This window comes from Mobula birostris, chromosome 13 (genome assembly GCF_030028105.1).
Source record: "Mobula birostris isolate sMobBir1 chromosome 13, sMobBir1.hap1, whole genome shotgun sequence".
Lineage (NCBI taxonomy): Eukaryota > Metazoa > Chordata > Chondrichthyes > Myliobatiformes > Myliobatidae > Mobula > Mobula birostris.
In genome coordinates, this window is record NC_092382.1 from 46,762,342 (window position 1) to 46,775,082 (window position 12,741).

Here is a 12,741-nt window from a genome sequence, read left to right on the forward strand (position 1 = left end):
GCAGCCAAGCTCAGGGCCCAGGGCCCCAGCCTGCAGCCAAGCTCAGGGCCCAGGGCCCCAGCCTGCAGCCAAGCTCAGGGCCCAGGGCCCCAGCCTGCAGCCAAGCTCAGGGCCCAGGGCCCCAGCCTGCAGCCAAGCTCAGGGCCCAGGGCCCCAGCCTGCAGCCAAGCTCAGGGCCCAGGGCCCCAGCCTGCAGCTAAGCTCAAGGTCCAGGACCCCAGCCTGCAGCCAAGCTCAAGGCCCAGGACCCCAGCCTGTCTCCCAGCTCAGGCCTGTAGACCCCAGCCTCGTCTTGCTCTGAAGCCATGTCATGTCCTTGCCTGGTTCTGGAGTCCGAGCCCGAGGCAAGACCTAGGTTCTGGGTCTTTGTCCAGTCTTGGGCTCGGAATCGAAGCCTTGTCTCCTAGTCCATGGTTTCTAGTCCTGGTCCCACTTTCTTAAACCCAAGTCTGCATTCTTGTCCCTGCTTCTTGCCTGTATCCTGTCACGTCCCTAATCTAATTGAGTCCTGTTCCTTGTACTTCAGTGTCTGTGTCTTCCATTTGGGTCCGTTCCGAACGCCCCCGTTGTGACATGTCCAGTACGCTTATTCCCGCTTCCGTTTTGCTCTTCCTGTAACGAGTAATGAAGTCAATTTTGTTAACCCTACTACAAAACGTGTTTGTGACCTGTATTTGGGTCCGCCCCGGTTCCCCCATTATGACAGAAGGCAGGCAAGTTTCCCGGACAGATGGTGTACATTCAAGGGTTTAGAAACAATTAGCTGAAGAGTTTGTGCAGACATTCGGGTCATAGAGCAGTACAGCACAGAGTAATGCCATACGGCCAGTCTAGTCTGTGCCAACCCATCAATCTGCCAAATTCCAGCAACTTCCACCGTGACCATATCCCCCATACCCCTCTCATCCATGAACCCATCCAAACTTCTCTTAAATGTTGAAATCCAACCGGCCACTTGCTCTGGCAGCCCATTCCACAATATCACCACCTCTGAGCGAAGAAGCTCCCCCTCATTTTCCTCTTAAAGAATGAGCCATGATATTTGAAGAATCACTAGATTTGGGAATGGTTATGGCGGACTAGAAAGTTGCAAATGCCACTCCATTCTTTAAGAGGGGATGGAAGCATAAGAAATGAAATTACAGGACAGTTAGTCTGACCTCAGTAGTTGGGAAGATGTTGGAGTCCATTAACGATGAGGTTTCAGGGTACTTGGAGCGGATGATAAAGTACAGCCAAAGTCGGCATGGTTTTCCTCGGGAGAAATATTCCCAGATAAATCTGTTGGAATTCTGTGGTGAAATAAGAACAGCGGTGAATGTTGTTTGTTTGGATTTTCAGATGGTCTTTAACAAACAAGGTGCTGCACCTGAGGCTGATTAACAAGGCCACAGCTCATGGTATTTGGTGTTTTTGTGCCTGTTCCCGCTGGAGCTTAGAGGGGGAGTTCCCGAATACTGAAAAGCCGAGATAGGGAGGATGTGGACAGGATGTTTCCCTTAAGGCAGAGCCCAGGACCGGGGGCACACCCCCAAACTACAGGGAAATCAATTCAGAAGGGAGATGAGGAGGAAGTCTTGTGGTAATATGTTTATTCAACACGGCCGTGACTGATCTATGCTTCTGTGCCCATTCCCCCTCTATCTCCACCTCAAATGTACCCAGACACCCGCCTTCACGCCCTCGGGGCAGCGAATCTTAAGAAAAACCTACACTCAACTCAGCTAGGTAGATAGATAAACACGTCACTGATCCTAAAAGAAATTACAAGGAAGATTTAGAATTCCAATAATTTCCATACATCTCAATTTAAAATGAGCAGCCCTTTTCGATTCCTGTCCGCTTCTCTCCCACTGATCAACAGAGGTATCAAATCGCCCGTCTCTTTACTTCGCTTATCTCCACCGTCTCAATCCCTGGTTTCTATCTCAGTTTAACTCCCCATCTTCCTTCCATCCCATATTCCCTCCAATCTCTCTCCTCTGTCATTCCCTCCAACGCCACTCTCTGCCCCCTCACTCGCTCCCCATGTATTTCTCACCCACGTCCATTTCACTTCCCGCCATTCTCTCCGCTCACTGGTTGTTTCCGCCGTCTCTCTCCCCTCTGTTTCTCGCCTCGGACACTTCCCTCCCAACTCTCCTCAGTCTGTCCCGTTCACTCTCCCTCCACCAGTCTCCCTCTTCCTCTTGGTTCTCTCTCCCTCAGTGTCTGCTTCATCCGACTCCGAATGTCAGTGAGTTCCGATGTCCAGACAGAACACCAAGGCTGGTTGCCTTGTCGACAATTGTGTCTCTGTCACCATCGCACATTGTGACGTAGGACGGGGTGCTATCCTGGTGTGAACACGGGCCGAGATTCAGTGTCAGTCTGTCATGGTTGGGGGGCGGGGGGCAGCGGGTGATGATGGTGGTGCTTTGGAGACAGAAAGGGGAGAAGTGAGAGTGATAGAAAGTTAAGGTGAGCGGAGTAAGAGAGGGAGGTGAGGGAGACGGAATGGGTGTAAAAGTGTGAGCGGAGAGGAGGAGAGGAGGAAGGGGAGAGTAAGAGAAGATGGAGGAGAGAAACAGGATGGTGTGCTGAGGAGTGAGAGGAGGGTGAAGGGTAGGGAGGAAAGGAGTGACAGATAAAGTGAGCTCACTATGGAGAGAGGAGGTAGCGAGATGTTGAGGGAGCTGAGGACACTCAGACACAGTGTTGGGGGAGTTCCACTCCCTCTGTCCCACTCACAGTCAATCATCTAAGGATATATATCCATCAACGAAAGCAGGATCCAACACGGTGCGAGCATGTGCTATTCTGAACTGAAATGAAAGCTTAAACCAGAAATATGAAGAAACTATCACAATAAAACAGTGATTACCTCTGGGGGTAATGACGTGTCCGAAGATGCCTTTAGGAGCAAATAACGATCACCGGGCGGGGGGCGGGCGTTCAGGATTATTGGTGGAGCGGTCAGCGACCCCCCCCTCCCAACTTGAGGCATCAGACCTGACCGACCTTTAGTAGAGCAGGCACTTCCAAAACAGGATGTGGCGCTGGGACACAGGAAGAAGCAAAGCCCTGCAGGCCTTGAGCAGTCATCGGCAACCTCTCTTCAATCTCGGCCGACCTTACCAACCTCACAGAAACGAGGGTGCTCGACGGTTCCCCTTGACTCGCGGCACTAGGGGTGAAATAGGCTGGGAAACACTGCTACAGAAGGAAGAGTTAGACAATAGATGAGCATAAACGTCCGTGGATGAGATCCCCACGATGTGAGCAAACGAGAAAAGCGTCCAACGTCAGGCTGAAAGCTGGAGTCCTCTTCCCAGAAACTGAGTGGTTCCTTGTGTCAATACAGGACCGGGCAGATGACACAAAAATAACAAAACTGCACATTAAAAGTCTAACAAGTTCAAGACGAAGTGTGTTGTGCCTCTCTCACAAACGCTTATTTATGGGGTAACTCAGTCCAAGTTCAGAGAGCAGCTCATTAGCGCGGCGAAATACCCACTCACGTCAATTGTTCAACTACTTAATAAACAAAAGAACTAATCTTCTCAGAGGGGGTTGTGGTGATTTCCATCTTGACACTGCAGAACTGACAGGGGAGAATATGGTAGCGGGGAGAGTAAAACTGTTTTAAAGCCCGAGAGAGGCAAAACACAGGAAAATACACATTCACACCTTCAGACCGCGACATACACCTCCAACCAATTATTGAACTCACCCTACTTTTTATGTTTATTTCCCCGCCATATTCCGGCTCCTGTAACCGCCACAACCCTTTCGGTAATGATAAAGCGGGAGAGGATCCGGGGACATTCAAGTCCAAATCGGCAAAATTGCACCTGGCAGCGGACCCAGATGCAAGACACAGACACTGCAGTTCTAGGAACAGGACTAGGTTTGTCAAGAAAGCTAGGGGAGTCAGGAAGGAACGAAGCAGGACATGGACACAGACCCTGGACGAGGCAAGGGCACCGCGCCTGGGCTAGGACTAAGACTAGGAAAGCGGGACCAGGACAAGGAACTTGGAACTAGGAGCCTGGGCTAGGACTCCCGAGCCAGAGACTGGACAGGGACAAGGAACCTAGGTCTTGAATCGGGCTTGGACCCCGGATCTCGGCGAGGACGAGACGTGTCTACAGGACTGGACGTGGAACTCTTGCACAGGACGAGGCACATGGACAAGACGAGAACACAAAGTCTTGACTTGGACAGGACGAGGTTCTTGGACTAGACGAGGTACTCCAGGGAAGGACGAGGATCTTGGACTAGTTTTGTCTCGGCTCTTGGACTCGGCTTAGTGAAGCTCTTGGGTACGGGGCCGGGACCCCTACTTGGAACGCAGGACCGGGACCCTTTCTTGGACGCAGGGCCGAGATGACTGCCGAGGATTCGGATGCGAGCGATCCAGCACAGGACGAGGAATCTCCAGCACCGAGGTGGCGAAGTACTCCTGGGCTGGACGAGGCACCAGAACTGGGTGAGGACACGAAGCGCAGATATGGACAAGGCTGGAACACAGATCCTGGACTTGGTCTTGAAGCACAGGACCACAGTGCCTGAGACTTGAAACACAGAAACAGAGAACACAGAACCAGGACCCCTCCTTGGGAACAGGTCATAGGGCCGGGACTCGTCTTAGACACGGACACTAAACACGGAGGCAACAAGAGACAGTTCCAAACTCAACCATAGATAGTTCCTTATCTTGGCGTGGCAAGGCTCTGGTCTCACTGCAGCTGTTGAACTTGACGGGCATACTGACGAGGTTGTAGGCGAAAGTTTCAGGCGGCAGGAAGAGGGAAGGGAACAGTCCAGCAAACAATCCCTGGTTCGCAGAGCTACTTGCGTGCCAGACTGAAATGAGAATCAGGTGCCTCAATTAAGGCACCAACCGAACAAGGGGGAAAACAGGAAACCTGGAACATGGATCGATGGACCGGACCGTGAACCGGAATGCAGACTTCATGGACCGGACCATGACAGAAATGAAAAAGAAAGTCAACAGTCTGCACGAACTTACAGTACTTGTCCTTCATATTAGATAAACCTGTCAAGGAGAAATGATTAACACTACTGAACTCCTGGATTTGGTTTATAATTGGACAAATCTCCATGGAGCAACTAAATGCTTACTCTGCTTCAAGGAAAAATGTCACATCGCTTCCTGATTTTTTCATAAATTTCCACCCGTGCAAACTGCACGTTGAAGCTGCCCTGTATTCACCACAGTACAATCGCATGTTTAACGTTGTTTTTATTTTTTCTCAGTTAAAACTGGTAAAACATGAAGTATGGACATAGACAAGGAACTCATTTCTCAGTTGCGATGAATGTTCAGCCTTTTCTAGCAGTGTTTATTATTGTCCGGCAGGTCCAATTGTTTAACGTTATTGTGTAGTGATTTTGGGATGACACCAGTCGTATAGAAACATAGAAACATAGAAAACCTACAGCACAATACAGGCCCTTCGGCCCACAAAGTTATGCCGAACATGTCCCTACCTTAGAAATTACTCGGCTTACCCATAGCCCTCTATTTTTCTAAGCTCCATGTACCTATCCAAAAGTCTCTTAAAAGACCCTATCTTATCCGCCTCCACCACCGTTGCCGGCAGCCCATTCCACCCACTCACTGCTCTGCATAAAAAAACCTACCCCTGACATCTCCCCTGTACCTTCTCCCCAGCACCTTAAACCTGTGTCCTCTTGTGGCAACCATTTCAGCCCCGGGAAAAAGCCTCTGAATATCCACACGATCAATGCATACACTACAATTGGGACAATGTTTACCCTGCTCATGAATCGCAGACTTTCATTTTCCACTATCAATTCAGCATATTCCTGGTGATTTTCTCATACTGATTTCTGTGTGTTGTGTGTAGGAGTTGCTGTACCTATCAAGTAAATTGTCTTTGCATGTTTACCCTGTGATATCCGGACAGGGATCATGTATCGCCCTATCTGGACAACAAATCTTTCAAAAGTGTTGCTTCCTCAGATTTTTTTTTTATTTATGATAGACTGCTTGAAGATTAACATAAATATAAATTCAGACTACTTGTATCACGTAGGAATTTGGAGAAATAACAAATTAACTTTTATCGACTATAATATGCTTAATTGCTTAATGGTGCTGATGCTTTGCAAAAGTTCAACTAAGTTAAACATATTTTGTTTATGATTTTCATTTGTACTCAGTGTCTGAGGCTTCTCGCTTAAGTACCCAACAATAATTCGCCAGCATTGATGGATTCCAGTTGCCCTGGCAACTTTTCTCCATGACCGCGATGTCCTGGTGAAACCTTTCACCATGTTCGTCACGAACAGCACTGAGATTTGCAGGGAAGAAGTCTAAATGGGAATGCAGAAAATGAACCTTTAGTGACATGTTGCATTTCATGGTTTCATATGCTCGAAGCATGCTTTCAACCAGCTGCATGTAGCATGGTGCTCTGTAGATGCCGAGAAAAAAAAAATCAACAACTTCCTTGAATGCCTTCCATATGATTTTCTCCGGTCCCAGTAGAAATTCTTCAAATTGCCTGTCATTGATATACAAAATAATAAGAGGAATAGATAGAGTGGATAGCCAGCGCCTCTTCCCCAGGGCACCACTGCTCAATACAAGAGGACATGGCTTTAAGGTAAGAGGTGGGAAGTTCAAGGGGAATATTAGAGGAAGGTTTTTTACTCAGAGAGTGGTTAGTGTGTGGAATGCACTGTCTGAGTCAGTGGTGGAGGCAGATACACTAGTGAAGTTTAAGAGACTACTAGACAGGTATATGGAGGAATCTAAGGTGGGGGCTTATATGGGAGGCAGGGTTTGAAGGTCGGCACAACATTGTGGGCCGAAGGGCCTGTAGTGTGCTGTACTATTCTATGTCCTATGTTCTATTGATGACCTGTTTGATTGTGGACCAACAAAAAGGCTTTCCTTAATCTTTGCATCAGTTATTCTGGGAAGCATCTGTCTCAAATTTCAAAATCCTTCAGAGTAATTTTTGTGCCTGGTGAGAGCAAATTCCATCCTTACAGTCCTGAACCCAATAATTATTACTAAAACCTGTCCTGCCATGCAGCTGCCACGCTGCCTAAGCATGCCCAAGCATGCCTGGACAAGATAAGAAACTTTCCAGCTTACATTGTAGACAACATTTTAATTGACTTGAATTATGAATTGAAATCATGAACATAAGTTTATTAAAAATGGTGTGTGATAGGGAAATTTCATCATGATTTTCATGATCAGTAGCCCAGAATTCAAAAGATACACCTAGAGGTATTCAGGAAGCAAAATCTTTGTTGTCCAGTGTAATGGGTTGGTCGTAATATAATTGTCAGACTCCAACTCCAAAACGGGATCAGGCAAGAGTTTATAGTAAACTATAGGGTCTTTCATGACTTTGATTCCTAAAGCAAGATTCTGGTGAATGATGCTTGCCACTTGATGGTGCCTGTGTAAGTAACCAGATTGAAATTAATTGTTGTTGGATACTCCAATGTTTCTCGTTTCAATTGACAGATTCTGCTTTGGAGCCCGAGAGAGGCACAGCATACTTCGTCTTGAACTTGTTAGTCTTTTAATGTGCATTTTTGTTATTTTTGTGTCAACTGCCTGGTCCTGTATTGACACAAGGAACCACTCAGTTTCTGGGAAGAGGTCTTCAGTTTGAGCCTGACGTTGGACGCTTTCCTCGTTTGCTCACATTGTGGGAATCTCATCCATGGACAATTACACTCATCTATTGGCTAACTCTTTTTCAATAGCAGTGTTTCCCAACCTATTTCACCCCTAGTGCCGCAAGTCAAGGCGAACTGTCGAGCACCCTCGTTGCTAATTTAAGCATCCCCAACAACGTCCGTGACGTTTGTATGGTCGGACGAGATTGCCGAGTGTCAGATGCGTTGTGATGACGAATGCTCAAGGCCTGCAGTGCTATGCTTCTTCCTGTGTCCCAGCGCCACATCTTTTTTTGGAAGTGCCTGTTCTACTAACGGTCGGTCAGGTCTGGTGCTTCAAGTTCGAGACAGATTACCGCCCCATCAGGAATCTTGAACGCCCCCCTGGCGAGTGTTATTTGTTCCTAAAGCCATCTTAGGACACGTAACCGCCCCCAGAGGGAATCACCGTTCTACTGTGATGATTTCTTCATCTCTCTGGGTTGGCCTTTCATTTCAGTTCAGAATAGCACATGATCGCAGCGTGCTGAATCCTGTTACATTGATGAAAATACATCTTTAGAAGAGTTACTGTGAGTGGGACAGAGGGAGTGGAACTCCCTCAACACTGAGTGTGCATAGCTTCCTCAACATCTTGCTCCCTCCTCTCTCCATAGTGCGCTCACTTTATCTGTCACTCCTTTCCTCCCTACCATTCACCATCCTCTCACTCCTCAGCACACCATCCTCTCTGTTTCTCTCCTCCATCTTCTCTTACTCTCCCCTTCCTCCTCTCCTCCTCTCCGCTCACACTTTTACACCCATTCCGTCTCCCTCACCTCCCTCTCTTACTCCGCTCACCTGAACTTTCTGCCACTCTCACTTCTCTTCTCCCCTTTCTGTCTACAAACCACCACCGTCCTCACCCGCTCCCCCCCCCCCCCAACCATGACAGACCGACACTGAATCTTGGCCCGTGTTCACACCAGGATAGCACCCCGTCCCACGTCACAATGTGCGATGGTGACAGAGACACAATTGTCGACAAGGCAACCAGCCTTGGTGTTCTGTCTGGACATCGGAACTCACTGACATTCGGAGTCGGATGAAGCAGACACTGAGGGAGAGAGAACCAAGGGGAAGAGGGAGACTGGTTGAGGGAGAGTGAGCGGGACAGACTGAGGAGAGATGGGAGTGAAGTGTCCGAGGCGAGAAACAGAGGGGAGAGAGACGGCGGCGACAACCAGTGAGGGGAGAGAATGGCAGGAAGTGAGATGGACGTGGGTGAGAAATAAATGGGGAGCAAGTGAGGGGGCAGAGAGTGGCATTGGAGGGATTGACGCAGGAGAGAGGTTGGAGGGAATATGGGAGGGAAGAGAGATGGGCAGTGGGAGTTAAACGGGGATGGAAACTACAGATTGAGATGGTGGGAGATAAACGAGGGTAAGAGACGGGCTATTAGATATCTCCGTCGATCAGTAGGAGAGAAACGAAGAGGGATCGAAAGGGCCGTTCATTTTAAATTGAGACATATGGAAATTATTGGAATTCTAAATCTTCCTTGTAATTTATTTTAGGATCAGTGAAGTGTCTATCTATCTATCTAACTGAGTTGAATGTACGTTTTTCTTAAGATTCGCTGCCCCGAGGGCGTGAAGGCGGGTGTCTGGGTACATTTGAGGTGGAGATAGAAGGGAATGGGCACAGAAGCATAGATCAGACACGGCCGTGTTGAATAAACATATTACCACAAGACTTCCTCCTCATCTCCCTTCTGAATTGATTTCCCTGTAGTCTGGGGGTGTGCCCCCGGTCCTGGGCTCTGCCTTAAGGGAAACATCCTGTCCACATCCTCCCTATCTGGGCTTTTCAGTATTCGGGAACTCCCCCTCTAAGCTCCAGCGGGAACAGGCACAAAAACGCCAAATACCATGAGCTGTGGCCTTGTTAATCAGCCTCAGGTGCAGCACCTTGTCTGAAAATCCAAACAAACAACATTCACCGCTGTTCTTATTTCACCACAGAATTCCAACAGATTTATCTGGGAATATTTCTCCCGAGGAAAACCATGCCGACTTTGGCTGTACTTTATCATCCGCTCCAAGTACCCTGAAACCTCATCGTTAATGGACTCCAACATCTTCCCAACTACTGAGGTCAGACTAACTGTCCTGTAATTTCATTTCTTATGCTTCCATCCCCTCTTAAAGAATGGAGTGGCATTTGCAACTTTCTAGTCCGCCATAACCATTCCCAAATCTAGTGATTCTTCAAATATCATGGCTCATTCTTTAAGAGGAAAATGAGGGGGAGCTTCTTCGCTCAGAGGTGGTGATATTGTGGAATGGGCTGCCAGAGCAAGTGGCCGGTTGGATTTCAACATTTAAGAGAAGTTTGGATGGGTTCATGGATGAGAGGGGTATGGGGAATATGGTCACGGTGGAAGTTGCTGGAATGAGGCAGATTGATGGGTTGGCACAGACTAGACTGGCCGTATGGCATTATTCTGTGCTGTACTGCTCTATGACCCGAATGTCTGCACAAACTCTTCAGCTAATTGTTTCTAAACCCTTGAATGTACACCATCTGTCCGGGAAACTTACCAACCTTCTGTCATAATGGGGGCACTGGGGTGGACCCAAATACAGGTCACAAACACGTTTTGTAGGATTAACTAAATTGATTTTATTATTCATTATAGGAAGAGCAAAACGGAAGCGGGAATAAGCGTACTGCACATGTCACAACGGGGGCGTTGGGAACGGACCCAAATGGAAGACACAGACACTGAAGTACAAGGAACAGGACTTGATTAGAGTAAGGACGTGACAGGATACAGGCAAGAAGCAAGGACAAGAATGCAGACTTGGGCTTCGGAAAGCGGGACCAATACTAGAAACCATGGACTAGGAGACAAGGCTTCGACTCCGAGCCCGAGACTGGACAAAGACCCAGAACCTGGGTCTTGCCTCGGGCTCGGACTCCAGAACCAGGCAAGGACATGACATGGCTTCAGAGCAGGACGAGGCTGGGGTCTAGAGGCCTGAGCCTGGAGACAGGCTGGGGTCTTTGCTCTTGAGGCTTGAAGCTAGCGTCCTGGGCCTTGAGCGTGGCTGCAGGCTGGGGTCCTGGGCCTCGGGCGTGGCTGCAGGCTGGGGTCCTGGGCCTCGGGCGTGGCTGCAGGCTGGGGTCCTGGGCCTCGAGCGTGGCTGCAGGCTGGGGTCCTGGGCCTCGGAAGTGGCTGCAGGCTGGGGTCCTGGGCCTCGGGCGTGGCTGCAGGCTGGGGTCCTGGGCCTCGGTCGTGGCTGCTGGCTGGGGTCCTGGGCCTCGGGCGTGGCTGCAGGCTGGGGTCCTGGGCCTCGGGCGTGGCTGCAGGCTGGGGTCCTGGGCCTCGGGCGTGGCTGCAGGCTGGGGTCCTGGGCCTCGGGCGTGGCTGCAGGCTGGGGTCCTGGGCCTTGGGCTTGGCTGCAGGCTGGGATCCTGGATCCTGAGCTTGGATGCAGGCTGGGGTCTTAGGTCTTCGAGGCTTGTGTTCTTGAATCTTGGGTTGTGATCTTCGAGGCTTGTGTTCTTGGAGTTTCTCCTGGGCAGGACGCAGAACTTCCCCCCACGGAGGCAAGGACAGGAAGGGACCGACCCAACCGCAGGGTAATGGCAAACGGCCTGCTTACCCGATGGAGACAAGGTACAGGAAGGGACAGAACCAACCGCAGGGTAACGGCAAATGGCCTGCTTACCTGACGGAGACAAGGTACAGGAAGGGACAGAACCAACCGCAGGGTAACGGCAATTACAGCCTGGCTTACCCAACAGAGGCAAGGACAGGAAAGCAGCTCAATCCGGGGGTGTCTCTGAGTCTCGTGGCAGTCAGCAACCTTGGCTGGCTACAGAAACGGCCAACTCCATACCACGATGACTGCTCTGACGAGTGGCAACAACGCTCAATGAAGCGTTGGTCCTCCAACCAGGCCTAGAGATCACGGATGGTTTCACTAGCCTTCCATCAGCAGGTTGCTCCAAAGGGGACTAACGAGACAAACCAGCAGACCACACTCAACCCCAAGGCTACTTATTTTCCAAGCCTAAAGATGGGAATCAGGTGCCTATGATTAACTCAACCAAATGAGGGACAGCTAGAAGACCCAGAGTCCTGGGTCCACAGACCAGACCGTGAACCGGAATGCGGACTTCACGGACCGGACCATGACAACACAAGGACTCAGGCCCTGGACTAGGCTGGGACTCAGGGTCTGGGCTAGGACTCGGTGTCTTCCTCACCACCGACTTAAACTACAAATTATCGTTGAAGGAATCCTGCACAAGTGCTCCCAAATTTAGACTATTTGGAAAATAGTGTATTCGGTATTTCGTTCCCCAATGTGCATGGCTATACACTTCGGGACATGGTATTCCATCTGCTTCATTTACGCCCATTCCTCTAAGCGCCAAAGTCCTTTTCTAGCCTTTCTGCTTCCTCAAAACTACCTGGCCCTTCAGCTCTCTTGATATGATCGGCAAACTTTCCAATAAAGCTATTAATTTTGTCATCCATGTCCTGTGGAACATCACTAGTCACCGGCAGCCAACCAGAAAACATCCCCGTTATTACTATCCTTTGCATCTGCCAATCAGCCACTGTTTTATCCATGCAATAATCTTTCCGATGTCAAGTGACCGATAACAATGACTACAGAATTGAGTCAGGTTTTATAAAAACAAACAAACATTTTATTAAACTCTGCTCAAAAGTAGCGAAATGTATTTAAATGACTAACCTAACCGGAAGTTAACTGCTCTATGGCAACTCTGAAACAGTTCTTAAAATGGTAAATGTGAAAACTGTTCTTAAAGTGGTAAATCCGAACACAGTTCTTCGAATGGTAAATTCGAAAGTCCAAGACATTTATACAGCCAATTAGGAGAGACTTTCCTAAAGTAATGAATTCCTCGAAGACGTGACATTGCTGCTGATCCCAGCCGAACCCTCCCTTGTCCGCAGGATTCACAACGACGGAAATAAAACGGTTTAAAGGAACTGATCTTTTCCTTTGGAAAATAGATACTCCACAATCCTTCCTGCTTTAGCAG